This window comes from Macadamia integrifolia, chromosome 8 (genome assembly GCF_013358625.1).
Source record: "Macadamia integrifolia cultivar HAES 741 chromosome 8, SCU_Mint_v3, whole genome shotgun sequence".
NCBI classification, from domain to species: domain Eukaryota; kingdom Viridiplantae; phylum Streptophyta; class Magnoliopsida; order Proteales; family Proteaceae; genus Macadamia; species Macadamia integrifolia.
The window spans coordinates 29,954,303-29,963,369 of NC_056564.1; the positions used below are offsets into that span (position 1 = coordinate 29,954,303).

A 9,067-nucleotide genomic window follows, 5' to 3' on the forward strand; every position below is an offset into this window, starting at 1 on the left:
TCAAATCACTATCACTAGGCACGCATACCTCCCCTTGAACTTTAGAATCCCTGTATTAGTCACATAGAAATCGGGGTCTTTCTGGGTTCCTCCCTTATAGTCTATTATCAGCTATTGTGACTCTACATCAGCACCCTGAGCTGCAGTGATCCTATCCACTAGACTAAGTCGTACCACAAATGCCGATAGTGACAAGGTGACACCTTCCAGTAGTAGCTCCAAATCTTATTTTCTGGCCATCTCTATGAGATGCTCATTGGTGGTCAATGATGCAACAGTTAGTGACTAGGATTTTCAACTAAGTGCATCAGCTACCACATTGGCCTTTCTTGGGTGATAGTGGATATATATTCATAGTCTTTCAACAACTCCAACCAACGCCTCTGTCTCATGTTGAGCTCCTTTTGGGTGAAGAAGTACTTGAGGCTCTTATGGTCACTGAAGATCTCAGTCTTCTCACCATACAAGTAATGTCTCTAGATTTTTAATGCAAAAATCACTGCTGCCAACTCCAAATCATGGATGGGGTAGTTCTTCTCATAATCCTTCAACTGGTGGGATGGATAAGCGATGACTTTCCTGTGCTGCATCAATACACAACCCAATCCAAGCTTGGAGGCATCACTATACACAACCATAACACCTTTCCCGCCCGGAATAGTCAAAAGTGGTGTTGATACCAGCCTTTCCCTTAGCTCCTTGAAGCTCTTCTCACAAGCATCAGACCAGTTAAATTTTATGCCCTTTCGTGTGAGTCGAGTCATTGGGGTGGCAATGCGAGAGAAGTTCTCAACAAACCTCTTGTAGTATCCAGCCAATCCCAAAAAACTACGCATGTCTACCACATTCTTGGGAGTCTCCCATTCTAGAACTACCTTCACCTTGCCTAGGTTAACCTCTATACCCTTATCTGAAACAATGTGGCCTAGGAATGCCACCTATCTAAGACATCCTGGAATAATCGGTTCATGAAATTCATTATTGCAACTGGTGCGTTAGTCAATCCAAATGACATCACCAAGAACTTATAATGTCTATACCTTGATCTGAAGGCTATCTTGCTGACATCACTATCCTTAATCCTGAGCTGGTGGCAGCCCAATCTAAGATCAATCTTAGAGAATACCTTGGCACCCTGCAACTAATCAAACAAATCATCTATCCTTGGTAAGGGATACCAGTTCTTGATGGTTAACTTGTTAAGCTCCAGGTAATCAATATACAGTCTCATACTTCTGTCCTTTTTCTTGACGAGCAGTAGCGGCACTCCCCATGGAGACACACTAGGTCTAATGAATCCCTTCTTCAGAAGATCCTGAAGTTACACTTGCAATTACTTTAATTCAGTGGGGGCCATGCGAAAGGGGCTTTTGACACTGGTGCCAAGCCAGGGAGTAGATCTATAGCAAATTTAATCTCCCGGTCCGAGGGCAAACCTATCAAGTCATCTGAAAATACATCTGGAAATTCTCTCACTACATCTAGCTCGGTCAATGGTCTAACCTCCATCTCAATATCCATCACAGATGCCAGGTAGCCTTGACATCCCTTATCCAGTAAATTCTTCATCTGGAGTGCTGATATGATAACCTTCTTAGGTTCCTTGGGCTTATCCCCTTGAAAGATAAACTCACCCTCATCACGAGGTCTGAAAATGATCATCTTTTCTGCATATAGCACACTGGCTCTATATACAAACAACCAGTTTATCCCTAGAATCACATCGAAGTTAGCCATATCCAACTCCAACTAGTGAGCATTCAACTCATGTCCACCTATGGTCACTGGACAAGGCTCCTTTTATAGTTCAGACCTACTACACTTCCTGTAGGGCTACTCACTACCAAACACTGAGTCAATCCTTTGGTTAAAAACCCCATCTTCTTGCAAATATCTGTGACACAAACGAATGCAAGGATCCTAAGTCAAACAACATATGTGTAGGCAATAATGATATCAATAATGTACCTGTCATTACACTGGGTGCCGCCTCTACATCTTTAGTGGTCATGGCGGACTCCCTTCCCTATGGTCTCTGGCCCTGTGGGGGTTGTGCTAGTCAGGAGGTTGCATAGGTTTGTTGGGGCCTAGGTGGCAAGGTTTCGGGTGCATCACCCCACCTCCGGTGGGGGCATATTTTGGCTAGGTGGCTAGGCTGATTATAATGGAAACACCTTGGGCTTAACCCCACAGATTGAGACATGCCACTAGAGCGGAAGGACTAAGAAGTCTGGCTAGTCTTAGGCTTTCTGAACTGCACTGGAGTTGGGTTGATATAAGGCACTCTGATGGGTTTGCTACCTCCCCTAGAGTCAGTAGCCCCCATAGGCCTCTTTCCCGTTCCCTACTGGGCCTTGCAGTTATCTTTATGGCAGTCTTCAATAGATTTGGCCACTTGGACCACCTCAGCATATGTCTGCAGCTTCAACCCAATTATAGTTGACCCAATTCCTAGCCTCAACTCTTTTTCAAACTTCTTGGCCTTGGCCCTATCACCTCTAAGATTTTTGTCAAGAAGCAAAATGGAATAGCTCCTCAAAGCGTTGCTAATACTCAAGCACAGACTGGGATCCTTGCACCAATTGGGAGAACTCACTCTCTCTCCTATCCCAGAAGCTTTCGAAAAAATAGTTCTTGAAGAAAGCCACTTTGAAGTCTTCTGAAGTGGGGTTTGGGTTACTTGCGCTCAGAATGGCCTCGGTTTGTAGTTGGTAGCCTGCACACAAGATTTTCTGCTCCTCGGTGGCAACCCATTAGCCTAAACACCTTCTCCATGCCACCAATCCATCTTGATGGATATATTGGATCTTGGCCCATCTTTGAGAAGGATGGGGGCTTAAGCCTTTGAAACTTCTCCAATCATCTTTATTAGATCCATCCAAGCCTCTACATGTACCTGGGCTTGTTCTGGTGCCAGATCTTGTACATACCCATGCTGTCCCTGCCCATGCATTTGTGGCTGACCTTATCCATGTACTTACCCTTGTGCCCCACTGAATGTTTGAAGAGTGGCCAAGCCGATGGGTACTGGAACAAGTGCCGATGCAGTAAGGGGTGCGGGCGGTGCATTGTGGGCTTCCTTTGCTGTTTGGATACGATTAGTTCACATGCAAGTACAAGGTTGCATGTAATTGAAACACATGCATACATTATGGGTCCCACACATATACACCAAAGCAATTTAAGGTTAGATAGTCATAAGTGGGGTCCACCAAGTATTGGTCTGATCGCACGCATATTAGGGAGGGAATCCCTAATTAAGGAATCAAATATAATAATTAAAAATAGAAATAAAAAAATTATTCCCAAAAATAAGTTCACCAAAAACTGGTGTATCTCTCATCAGAAATAGGTTCATTCCACTGGAAATATCAATGTTGTTTCTGGTGGAACTGGCAGAGGCTGATTTGGGACTTTTTCACTCATTAGAAACACTCAACGGAAACAGGCCCAGTGTTTCCGGTTGACCAAAAATCACTATATAAGGCTCGAGTTTGGTTTATTTCACAAAAACCTATTCTAACTTATGGAGGAGAAGAGGAAACAACCAAGGGAGCTCTTCTAACTATTCCCCACCTTTCCCTTGTGATTTCGCTATCGATTAGTGTCGTCTACGCATCTAAGGTAAGTTCTCCTTCTTCTCCAACCTAGGTTTTTGGAGTTTTCTCTGTGAGACTTGTTTCACTTTTCTAACTTAGGTTTTATTCTCTAAAACCGTAGGAACCTTACTAAAATCATGTCTAGTCATCATGTTTGTACCCACCGTGCCGTTGCACAAGAGCAACCGGCCATACCCGAAGAGGCACAGTACAACCAACTATTGTTTCGCTCTATTGCCGAACAAGACCATGGGGAAAACTTTGAAATTTGGAATGTGGACCCTGGAAAGTATGTGAGGACTAGGGATGTTTTGTAGTTTTGCCTTTTCCAATTCTTTGAGGCGATTAGGTGGCGTCATATCCTAAAGCCCAACCAGAGATGCTACCTAAAGTTGGTGAGGCTATTCTACTCTAACCTCCAGTGCATGAACCGCGGCACAGAAGAGATGAGGATCATTTCCTATATAAAGCAGGTCTCCTTCGATATGAGGCAGCTGGCTAATATTCTGATGGTCAACAACATAGGAGAGCTGGTCTTCTGCCCTCCTTGAACTCCAGCCTATGAGTTCCAAAATCCTGGGGTCCTTCAAGAGATGAACAATATGCTCACTAAGGCTGCTTTTGGGTGGGATCGCACTGTCAACTACCGAGCCACCCCTAAGGTTGTCTGCAAGGTAGTTCAATTGAATGTCCTTCCTACCTGTGGCCACTATGACGAGGTGTCTGTGCTACATGCTTATGTGACGTACTGTGTGTACATGGGGGTGTTGGTTTGCCTTCCCTACGTATTGATGTGGACCATGGTGACCAGGTCTAAGGGAGGGAATGTAGGGTCAAAAACCTATGTTATATGAGGATTCTGACTGATGTGTTCCTCCACTTTGGGGTGGACTTGCAAGGAGGGGAGTACTTGGGAGCTGTTGTCATAGACTTCAACCAAGATTCCCTGAAGAAGATGTCCTGGATATGAGTGAGGTCTCACCCGATGAGGCTGAGGAAGAATAGCCGATGGAGGTGAAGGGTCAACTGGAAGGTGATGCCAGGGTTATTGGTGGAGGTGCTGAGGGAAATGGGGGAGATGCTGATGGGGCTGGTGATGGTGCTGGTAGAGGTGCTGGTGGAGTTAGTGGTGGTGATGGTGATGTTCCACCACTTGACCCACAGACTATGGGTTCCACTATCGCCTCCTCTTCCCGTAGCACTAGGGGTGCGAGACCTTATAGTCTTAATGATGTGATGGTCAGCCTGGACACCACCACAAACCTATTGAGGAGGATGGATAACCGGCTTGAGAGCATGGACAAGAATTACTGTCTCATGGACAATAGGGTGGCCTCCCTTGAGGCACAGATGCAAGCAATGATCTTCCACCTCGCCAGTCTAGTGCCACCTCTAGGAGTAAATGGTTAGAACCAGAACCAGGCTCAAGGCCAAGGATAGCATCAGCAGTAGCAAGATCTACAGGAGTAGTGGCTTATGTTGCCACTATAGTTTTAGGATTTCCCATTCCATGTTTCCTTTGAATTTCATGTTTTAGCTGTTAGTTGAAATTTATTTTCTGTCATTTGCTTCTATTATTGGAATTCCTAGGTTTAGGCTAGTTAAGATTTTCAGCTTTCTGTCTTTTATTTTTGAGAAAATTAGTGTAAGCTTATGTACTCAATTCTTGATTAAAATGAAACGACTTTGTCACCTATACTTGTCTTCTAATTGTGTAATTTCTATTATTGTCATCTTTAAGATTTTTATTTGAATCCGAATTTCCCCAAGTCATGGTTTGGTTGAGATTGTGAGTTAAGGCAGAGCATCGCGCTCTGATACCAAGTTGTCACACCCCACTTCCAGTAGACCCAACTTACCGTGTAAAAATACCGATGGTGTGAGTAAGATGCTTACCCATCTTACGAACCTATCAGGATCTCTGATAGTAGTACCTTAACGATTCACAATCTCACAATGCAAACCAGGCAAAAGTAGCAGAATCAGAGTATAACAGCAGAATCATAATAAAATGGGGAAAACTTCTAGTGATACTTTAAATATCTATAACCAGTTTATCTGTTACAATTATCGAAGACTTATAAATATCAAGTTCAAAAGTAAACTATCCACAAATCTGTATCAAAATAACAAAAATACACCCAACACCTCATGGTGCCGTGTATGCACAGACATCACAGGTACAATCCTAGTCATACTCCCTTGCTTCCAACATCCACCAGTCGCTCACTCTATACTCGGGTCCGGAGAAAAGAGAGTCATAAGCCATAGGCATGACCATATCTGTATCATCATCTAAAAGGGGGCATATAAGTGGTGTGAGCTTTCCTACTCACTCAGTGAGGGTGGGGTTCATGCATAACCAAGCAAGGCAATCGTATAAATAATTTATGATGCATGATTACATAAATTAAACACATAGTCTATGATGCTTGTGGTGTAATTCATTTATTTTATTATCCACCTAACAAAAGAACTAAGTTTGGTAAATGCTACTACGGCACATTAGGCTATATCCCTAGTCTCGAAACCACCATTAACTATGCAGCAATACAAGTCCTAGCCATGATTAGGAGTCTATCGGTCCCGATATGCGGCCATCGATCACCCAACTAACCTCTGATAACCCCCTCCTGGTAGTCATGGCACCGATATATCCCTCAGCCAAGCCAAACAATTTCCCACCTCCGACAACAATCATATCATACTGTGGATGTGGCATTCTGGGAAGGTTCATTGAATATACGACCATTGGGTTATCCAACACCTTAGCCCTTATTGGCAAGGGGACGTAGCATCGGGAGTGATGCTTAACCACAAGTACTCTACATGCCTTCATAATAATATAGTTAGTATGAATTACATGATACCAGGAACACATCATCCACAAAGTGTAATCCATCTCTAAGTACAATCTTGGGGTACACGATACCGGGAACACATTGGCCACAAAGTGTAAGCCGCTACTGTTTACCTAATCTAGCATATATAATAATAGTTAAGTATGGACTACGAAACACTGGGATTTCCATCAGCCACAAAGCATATCCATTTCCAAATACAGTCCCAAAAGTGTAATCCATGACCAAAACTAACTCCAACGCACATAATCATTGCATGAATGCAACAAACATATGACAATCATAGTATCGATACAGCCTTGGCCACACCGGATTCTATTTCATACATACAGCAATCACGTGGCATTCACGATACCGGTACCACCTCACCCACACCGAATCCTTCCATACATTCTAATATACATCTCATATCATTGTTATCATTTCCAATACAATTGAACAAGCATAATTATCAAAATCATGATCATCAACCTAAACATGTATGTAAAAAAATGAGAATTTAAATATATGATCACGTGTTAACAATTGTTAATATTGTAAACATTCCATAAAAGAAAAGTAACCATCCCTCACCTTGATTAGGCTTGTGTGGATTAGGGTTCAAGTATGGCCACCAATCGTGCGATTCAATTATGGCCTCGGGCTACATGCACATCACTGTCCTAGGTACAAAGGTAACCAAACGTCAATACGTGTCAGGAATATCAGGAGGGACCCACATGAGTCACCCCCAAAGGGTACAGACAAAGTCCCACAATGATAGTACTGTCATCGGAAACACTCACCGAAAATAGGTACTATCCACCAAAAATATCAGTGTTATTTTTGGTGATAGGATAGAGGGCTCCTAAGGTCAATATGGTCACTAGAAATAGCCAGTGAAAACAACCCCAGGCTGTTTCCGGTGGCAATGTAGAAACTGCCAGTGAGTTTTGGGGCTTTCTGACTTAAGCTCGATTGTTAGGATTTGTTCTATGGAGTTTGTGGCAGATGTTCTTAACATCATTTTATGATATTAAAATTCCAATTCCATCGAGGTATTTGGGAGATACATTGATCGAACGATTGAAACCCTAGGTGGTCATTTGGCCAATCATGTTGCTAGCTTAATCCTTTCTCTCCTCCTTCCCCTCTCCCAAGTTTGTGTATGAGTGATAAATGAGGAAATGAATCCACATTTCCACTTATATGGTAAGTTAGGCCTTAGGGCTTGTTTGGCTTGGTCCTAGTCCGGTATGAATGGGTTAATCCAACTTCTAGGGCACGTGGACCTGACTACTTTGGTCTGTAAGGTGCTCATGTATGAGGAAGGTGTGAAGGAGGATTTAGAGTCATTCGAGGTTTCCTACGATGTGGGTGGTAAAACCCACAGGCATCAAAACCCAACCAACAGCCTAAATGGCCAACGAAAATAGCCAGCAAAAATAGGCCCAGGATATTTCCGATGGTCAAGATAGTTTGCTATGACTACTTGCTATCCACTAGCTGGTCTCGCACAGGTAGTTGCCCTTGGCTATGGTCATGGCCTTTTGGCACTTTTGGTGTGTGTCGAGATTCAGGTGTGGGGTGTCGGGTAACTTACCGTCTAGGATTGGAAGGTATGAATTCCCTCTAATGGAATTGACATGAAATACACAACATGTGGGGTTATCTCTCCCCCTTCGACAATGGGCAGCTGCAAGCCAAAACCCAGTGGTACTTCCCACCTTGGGTCCGAGACCTATCACAACAATTCAAATTAGACAGGGTCAGGTCACGGGTGTAACAGCTAGTGTATGCATTGGCTTTACCCCCCCCAGCCAGAGAAGCATCCTCTTTATTTTTAGTTTTTAATTTTAGTTACTTTTTATCTGTGTGATTTGATTATTTAAATTCTTAGATGAATTGGTTTAGGGCAATAGTTAGAAGTAGATCACTATAATTAATTAGTTCACTTTCGTAATACTTTAAGAAGTCAAAAATAAAGTGGCTGCTCTTCTTGTGTTCGACCCTTTAGCTACATTAATCTGTACATTTGTGGTTACTTTTTAAATATCAAATAAGTTTTTAAATCTATGTTGTCTTCATCAAGAAGTTTTTCCCAACTCACAAGACCAATAAACTTAGAGGTGATATCCTCCAGTTTAGCAGAAGCCCAGTGAGTCCTTTTCTAAACTTATGGAGAGATTCAAGGATCTACTCCAGGAATGCCCTCACCATGGCCTAGACTTATGGCATATATGTCAGATTATTTATGAGGGTATTGATTACCCAACTAAACAAATGATAAAGTCTATGTGCCCTGGGGATTCACATTATTTACCGATAAAGGAGAGGCATGGGAATTCTTACTTGACCTAGCTGATAAAACAAGTGAGTGGGAGTCGACCCAAGAAAGTGAAAGAACCATAGGAGGGAAAGGATATTTTGTGGATAGGATAGAATCCAAGGAAGCTCATTTGGATAGTCTAATCAAGAGGATTGAGGATATTGTTCCTAGAGAGCCATCATCAGTCAATTTAGTTAAGATGTGTGCTTGACACCAGTCCCCTGGACATGTCATAGAAGAATGCCCCAACACCTCTAGGGGCACTTTTAATAAAAGTGTTAATGCCTTATATCAGAATA

At 42.8% G+C, this 9,067-nt stretch overlaps 1 non-coding gene across 1 annotated transcript; it reads right to left on the bottom strand.

Moving 5' to 3' along the window:
* Positions 1 to 8,558: 8,558 nt before the first annotated feature.
* Positions 8,559 to 8,664, bottom strand: LOC122087758. The gene has a single exon (XR_006142833.1). It is a non-coding gene; the product is annotated as a small nucleolar RNA R71 (small nucleolar RNA).
* Positions 8,665 to 9,067: the final 403 nt, after the last annotated feature.